Source organism: Capsicum annuum, chromosome 1, assembly GCF_002878395.1.
Source record: "Capsicum annuum cultivar UCD-10X-F1 chromosome 1, UCD10Xv1.1, whole genome shotgun sequence".
Taxonomy (NCBI): Eukaryota; Viridiplantae; Streptophyta; class Magnoliopsida; order Solanales; family Solanaceae; genus Capsicum; species Capsicum annuum.
This window is the reverse complement of record NC_061111.1, coordinates 164,944,268-164,951,685: the sequence shown is the minus strand read 5'-3', so window position 1 is coordinate 164,951,685 and position 7,418 is coordinate 164,944,268.

The following is a 7,418-nucleotide window of genomic DNA, read 5'->3' as shown; positions in this document are numbered from 1 at the left end:
GAAACTATTCCTAAAACATCTCATAGCCTCCTCCACATAAGCGTGGTGCACAACACACGCATGTACAAGACTCTACTAGATGCGGCTTTCAGACTTCCTAGGACTATATTGAACCTTAGGCTCTAATACCAAGTTTGAAACACCCTTATTTTCTTAACCGAAATGCTACACGGTGCTTATGGCCCCAAAGGACCACAAGATAACCCATGACTGATATCTGTACCTGTGTACTACATAATATAACATAAAAATACGGAAACATGTACTAAATGGCCATAAGATTCAGCTAAATAAACATCTGATAAGAACAATGTCTAAAAATGGTATAACCATACCAAAACAAATCTAAAATAACTGTCTGACATGCTATAGTCTGGAAAGCCTCTAAAATTAAGGAACAAGGAGTTGATGGGACATGTTCCCAACTAAATCCATCTACTAAAAAAAACTTAAAACTAAAATAGTAATGAAATCATCGTGTCCTCGAAAGATAAGGACTTACTTCTAACTCTGACTGTTGTTACTGGAATCTACTTCTGATCTGCAGATCGTGCCTCTGAACCTATGGTGTAAAATAAGAGAAAGCACCATAGTGCAAAAGAGTCAGTACGACTGAATGTATTAAGTATATGTGTGAGGTAGGCTAAATGTAAAGGTTTATATGCATGACCAATGCAGAATAATATGAATATTTGAATACTTATATGCATTAGCAGCTATAACTGAACTCATGGTGATACTGACTACTGTGTCTGATTACTGATGACATAACTTCATTGATACTGAGGTACTAAATAGATGAATTACTATTTCTGATAGTTCTAATTTTGAAGAACTGGTTTGATTGACTGTGACTAATAGTTTAGAAACTTTATACTGATAATGTAGCTATGGTGATGGATATAATTGATATAACTTTGATGATTGGAGTAACCGAGGGAAGTTCTAATTGTCTAAGCTCTGATATTCTAAAGAACTATCTGTGTCTATTACTGAAACTTAGACTGAGACTGAAACTGAGACTGTGGGAGGTAATAATCTAACCGACATACCTCTAAACTGAACTGGTTGGGGTCCAAACTGTAACCCCAGCTGGAAGGGTGTCAATACCATGCCTTGGGTAGAGATAATATGTGAGTAAACCCTATTCTATTTTGGAGCTATTTCGTCTGCCCTGCTATCAGGTAAACTAAAAGTAGATGCAATAGCCCTATGGGTAGGGACATCTCAACCTACGCTGGCTATATAGTTCTGGAATGCAAGGATTTCTTCTAAAAATCACACCCTCTGACTGTGATAGGTGAGTCCCCATCCTTGGGTTCACTCGGTGCTGAATCCTACTCCCAACTGAAACACACTGAACTGATTTGTTGAACTGAACAAATGTTAGTGGGATTGTTTAGCATAGCTAAACTTAGTATATAAGAGCACTGATCTCACTGAGTATTGAGTTCTTGAAATTTCTAAATGTACTGAATTACGAAGATTACTGAACTTACAGAAAAAACTAGAATTTCTGAAGATTTTGATATCACTGAGTACTAAGATTACTGAGATTAGCTGAGATTAACTGAGTTATTGAACTTTCCTGAGTCACATGATTGACTGAGTTCTATGGAACATGGCTTGACTAAGAATATCATGAAATCATGACATGGCTCTAGGCACACAACTATATTTTTTGGGCACAAGTACCCCCAGGAGTCGATGGAAAGAAATTGAGACACATGACTGACTTGATCATAAGTGTAGAGTCCAAAATTCACAATATCATAAGTGGGGGGTTTCATACCATACATGATGCTCAACTTCTTATACATAGAATGGAATGCATACAACATATAATGTGTGAAATCATATAGCATAGAATGTGGACTTGTCATTCCATATCACAACAATAACACATAACAATAACATGAAATTCATGTGAAATCATAGAGCATAGAATGTGGACTTGTCATTTAAGAACTATTGAATCATGGGACATGAATTCTATCATCATAGGCATTTTATCGACCACCTTACATGAACCACTTTGGCCATAGGCTTATTAATGAATTCAATAACCCATATCACCCAAAGTTCATATATTTCAACTAACATGCCATCCTAGTTTCATACAAATCCATAAAGATTCTATCTAGACATCATTCAACACATAAACAAGATCAACAATCAAATCAATAAATAACAAGCGTGGAATATAGTTTAAAATAGGGTTATTGGACTTCATGGATGAAAGGAGTCCATCAATGAAGACACGCATACCTTAGTTCTTGATTTAGTAAAGATTGACAGAGAGATTCTTGGTTTGATGGTAGAATTTGCTTGAACTTGAATCCCCCAATTGAATCCCTAATGTGTTATTAAGAGGATTTTGATGAAAAAGAGTATGTTTTGGGAGAATATATAGGGGTGGGAAGATGACCCAAATACCCCTCTAGATGCGCCTTTTAATTTTTGTAAAAATTTCCCGATTTTAGCCCCTGGCATGATGCAGAGACATCACGTTGCCTCTTTTTTACGACTTGGAAACTCACCGCGATGCAGTGGAATCGAGGAGAGACACAGGTAATTTACAAACGTCATTTTTGCTTATGGCGCGATGTGCCACTGACTGAAATGACACTGCTAAAACTTAATCACCATAACATCTTCACCGAGTGTCTACTTTAGGCAAATTTAGTATCGACAGAAAGCTTATTGAATTATCTACAATTTGGAGGGTATAAATCTGCAAAAATACCACCTATAAACCAAGTTATTCTCTCTCAAAGATGAACTATGTGAAATCAGACACAAAAATTTGAAGGATTCAAAAGTTCTTAGCTTGGCTTACTCGAAGTGACTTTTATGAACATATTTAACACATCATAAGCTCTATTATCATTAGGATACTCATACTAATTCATGTAATCAAACATGAATCACAAAAAAGGAGGTTTCATGCATAGGAACAATGGTTTATTTTCTAGCTTAGAAATATATGTGGTATTACAACAGTTCTTCTTAGAGTTTGGTTGCGGGGGGTTTCTGATCATGCCTAGGTAATGGCAAAAATGCATTATGAGGCGTAAGGGGAAGTGATAAGAGGTCTTTGTATTATGTTATTTTTAGTCAAATTTGTTGTAGCTTATTATTCGTTGTTGGCAGTTCTTATGGTAGTTAACCTCTGCATTATCCATTCATCCTTATTTCCAACTTAGTACACCTATTTTGGAAGTACCTTAAATTACTAATAGAGGTCAGTATTATGCTAGTGATTTCCCTAGTTAGGGTGGTGGATATTCATCAAGGGGCTCGTCTTCTGATTATTCAAGTCGACGTGGTTATTTAGGGTCCACCTGATCTTCTTTTTTAGGTTTATCCCATGTGACATACTATGGTTATAGAGCTTTTGGCCATTCCTTGCGAGAGTTCTATTGTCATGGACTGATTATTACTACAGTTCAGAGCTTTCCCCCTATTAGAGTAATTCAAAGGTATGGTTCCCAAGGTACTCGATAAATTTCTCTAGTTGGTAGGATTGGACATTGGTCAGGAGCCCAGCAAGGCAGCGGTCATGGTTAGTTATATGTGGTACCTTCTAGACTCGAGTCTGAATCTTTGGGTGTTGTTATCATAGGTATGATTCTATTGTGCCATCGTTGGCCTTTGCTTTATTTGATCCAGAATCCACTTAATTTTATGTATTTTCTTATTATGCCCTGTAGTTAGAGTTATCTTGGGATTTATTATTTGTGACTTTATGTATACCTACTCCATAGGTAATTCTTTACTAGTGGATCAGGTGTTCAGATCATGTGTGGTGACTGTGAGAGATATTGATACTGATGTTGATCTCATTATATTGGACATGGTAGATTTTGATGTGATATTAGGCAAGACTAGTTAGTCCACTATTATGCAGTTATAGATTATTTTACTATGACCATCACCTTACCCATGCCCATCATACCCCCAATTATATAGTAGGGATCTATTAGCTACGAGCCGACGGGGATTATTTATTTTATGTATGATAGGAGATTAATCTCAATAGGTTGTGAGTCTTATCTCACTTATAATCATGATGTTAGTCGAGAGTCCATCGCTTGACTCTATTCCTGTAGTCTGTAAGTTTCTTAATGTTTTCCTTATCGATCTGCCTGGCCTTCCTCATTCCTATGATATTGATTTTGTTATTGACCTTGAGCGTGACACCTGACCTATTTCTATGGCACCTTATTGTAGGGCTTTTATCGACCTTAAGAAGCTAAATTCTCAGCTTTTAACTCTTTCTGGTAGGGCTTTCATTAGACAGAGTCTATTTCCTTGAATATCTCCTATATTGTTTGTAAAGAAGAAAGATGGCTTCATGTGCATATGTATTAATTATAGGTAGCTTAATAAGGTGACAGTGATGAACTATTATCCTATGACCTATATTAATGATTTGTTCGACTAGCTTCAAGGTGAAACAATGTTTTTTAAGATGGATTTGAGTTCTGGCTACGGTTAATTGAGGATCTGAGCTGAGGATATCCCAAAGACAGCCTTTAGGACCCGTTATGGTCATTATGAGTTCCTTGGGATGTCATTTGGGTCGACTAAGGCCCCAACCGCATTCATGGATTTGATGAATCGAGCATTCAGGCATTATTTTTATTTCTTCTTGATTGTGTTCATCAATGGAATCCTTGTGTATTCAAGAAGTAGAGAGGACCATGCCAAATATTTAAGGATCGTGCTCCAAATTTTAGAGATCATGCATTTTTTGCTAAGTTGTCTAAGAGAGAGTTTTGGCTTGAGTCGATGACATTCCTTTGGAAGGTGGTGTGTAAATATGGGATTATGATACACTCGATAAATATTGAGGCTATTTGTGATTGGGATAGGCCCTTATCTCTAACTGAGGTTTGTAGCGTTACTAGGTTGGCTGGTTATTATAAAAAATTCCTTAAGGTTTTTGCTACTATTTAAGCACCAATGACCAGATTAACTCGAAAGGAGGTTGTTTTTTGATGGTTTGATGAGTGTGAGTCAAGCCTTCATAAGATCCAGCAGTTCCTTACATCGGCTTCTATTTTGGATATTCTTTTTGAGGGTGAGGAACTCATAGTGTAATGTGGTCCTCATCTGAGGTGGATTTATGCACCCCAGTGTTGTTATATGGGCTTATTTTGCTAGTTTAAAATATTTTTGTAATGCCCCAAATCTGGTACCCGGAATGCTACACGGTGCTCATGACCCTGAAGGACCAGAAGCTAACCCATGACTGATATTTGTACCTGCATACTGTATAACATACCGTATAATACAGAAACATGAACTGGAAGGCCATTAGGTTCAAATCTGTAACATAAGATTTAATAAATCATAACATATAGATGGGATATGGAATACCCAAAACAAAGCTAAAATAAGCTATCTGAACATATTGTACTCTGAAAAGCCTATAAAACTTGATTGTTTTAATAAGGAGTTGATGGTACATGTCCCTAAATAACTCCAACTAATAAATTAATTAATGACATAGATAAGTAATGATCATGTCCTCGAAAGATAAGGAATCACTTCTAACTCTGACTGCTGAGACTGGAATGCTACTGATGCTTTGGAGCTCGTGTCTCTGAACCTATGGTGTAAGACAGCATAGCGCAAATACGTCAGCACTTTGAATGTACTTATATTTATGTGAGGTAGGTTGAATACATGGGTTTCATATGCATGAACAATACTGACTAACTAACTAATATGAGCATGAGAATACATGCATACATACATAGTAACTATAATTGAAATTGTGATAACGTGAGTTTACTGATAAATAACATGACTAATGAATGAGTTTTGATAACTGATATAACTGATAACATGAGTGACTGTATCTGATAGTCCTGAATCTGATGGAACTAGCTAAGTTTTGTACTGAATCTGAGTTGACAGTATTTGATAGTCCTGAATTCTATAGAACTATCAGAGTTATATTACTAAGACTGATTGGCTATATCTGATAATCCTCATTTTGGGTTATAAGGCATGATTTCTACTCTTCCAAGCATTTTATCAAACACCTTGCATGCACAATTTAGGTCATAGAAGAAATTATCAGATTACACATCATAAGCAACTAAATTCATGGATTTTATCTTGCATGTTAACATAATATCATAAAAAAACACGCATAAATATTCCAATTTTGAAATCAATCAACGTCAACAACATGATTACAAATAACCCACAACCTAAATACCATGATTTATAGATAAAAAAAGGTTCTCAAGCTTCATTGATGGAAGGAATCAATGAACGAACCTTTTGTATACCTTGGTTCGTAAATACACGAAGATTAACGGAGAAAATTCTTAATTTTGAATCTTCTATGAAAAGTCCTAGGTTGTTCTTGAGAGGTTTTTGAGAGAAATAAGTATATTTTGGGTTCCTAATAGCTGAATCTCATGTTAAAGAGATTAAATAGGGGTGGGAAATAGACCCTTTTAGCCCTAGAAGAATCTTATAATTTCAGTAAAATTTTCCCGAAATGGACCCCTGGCGCAACACGGTGCTATCGCGCCGTGTCACTTGAATTTCACAATTGGGATACTGAGGAATGGCGTGACATAAAGCCATTGCGTTGCCACTGCCTTTATGACCTAGAAGTTTGGCGCGACACGGGGGAAATCATGCTGAGTCAATGGAAAAGGACAATTGCCATTATAGTTTGTGGTGCGGCGCGTCACTGACCAATATGACATTATTTTACGATAGGAAATTGAAAGAGCCATAACTTCTTACCCAATTATCAGATTTAAGCGAATCATATATCGATGAACGCTTATTTAATTTTCCATATGACAGAAAGTGAAAATATTTAAAATAATACATGTATAAAAGTGGATTAATTGTTAAAACAAAGCTTCAAATATTTTTGAGATGATTCAAGCTAGGAAAGAGAATGGGGTATTACAATATCTCCCCCATGAGAACATTTATCCTTGAATGAAACTGAGAGTGAGGCAAAGAACATAAACTGACATACATACTGAAACATGAATAACTGAAACATGATCTCATTACTAACATGAATGATAATTGAGTATATCATACTGGGCACGCATACATAATGCATGCATAACTGATTCATGAATGCATGAATGAGTGTTCTAAGGAACTAAGTTTCTCACAATGAAAATAAATGTTTAATGCATAATTATAAAAATGAACTAATACATTAATTCATGACTGAATATTCAATGGTACATGATACCAAGTTTGTGATTATCACTGAACATGAAACAGAGTAAGCTTAAGGAGAACTATTACCTTAAGCTTAATCTGAGTTGGCAGAGAAAAGATGAGGATACTTGGTACACATGTATGGTTCTACTTCTCAAGTAGCTCCCGCAACAGACAGATTCCGCCAAAGAACTTTGACT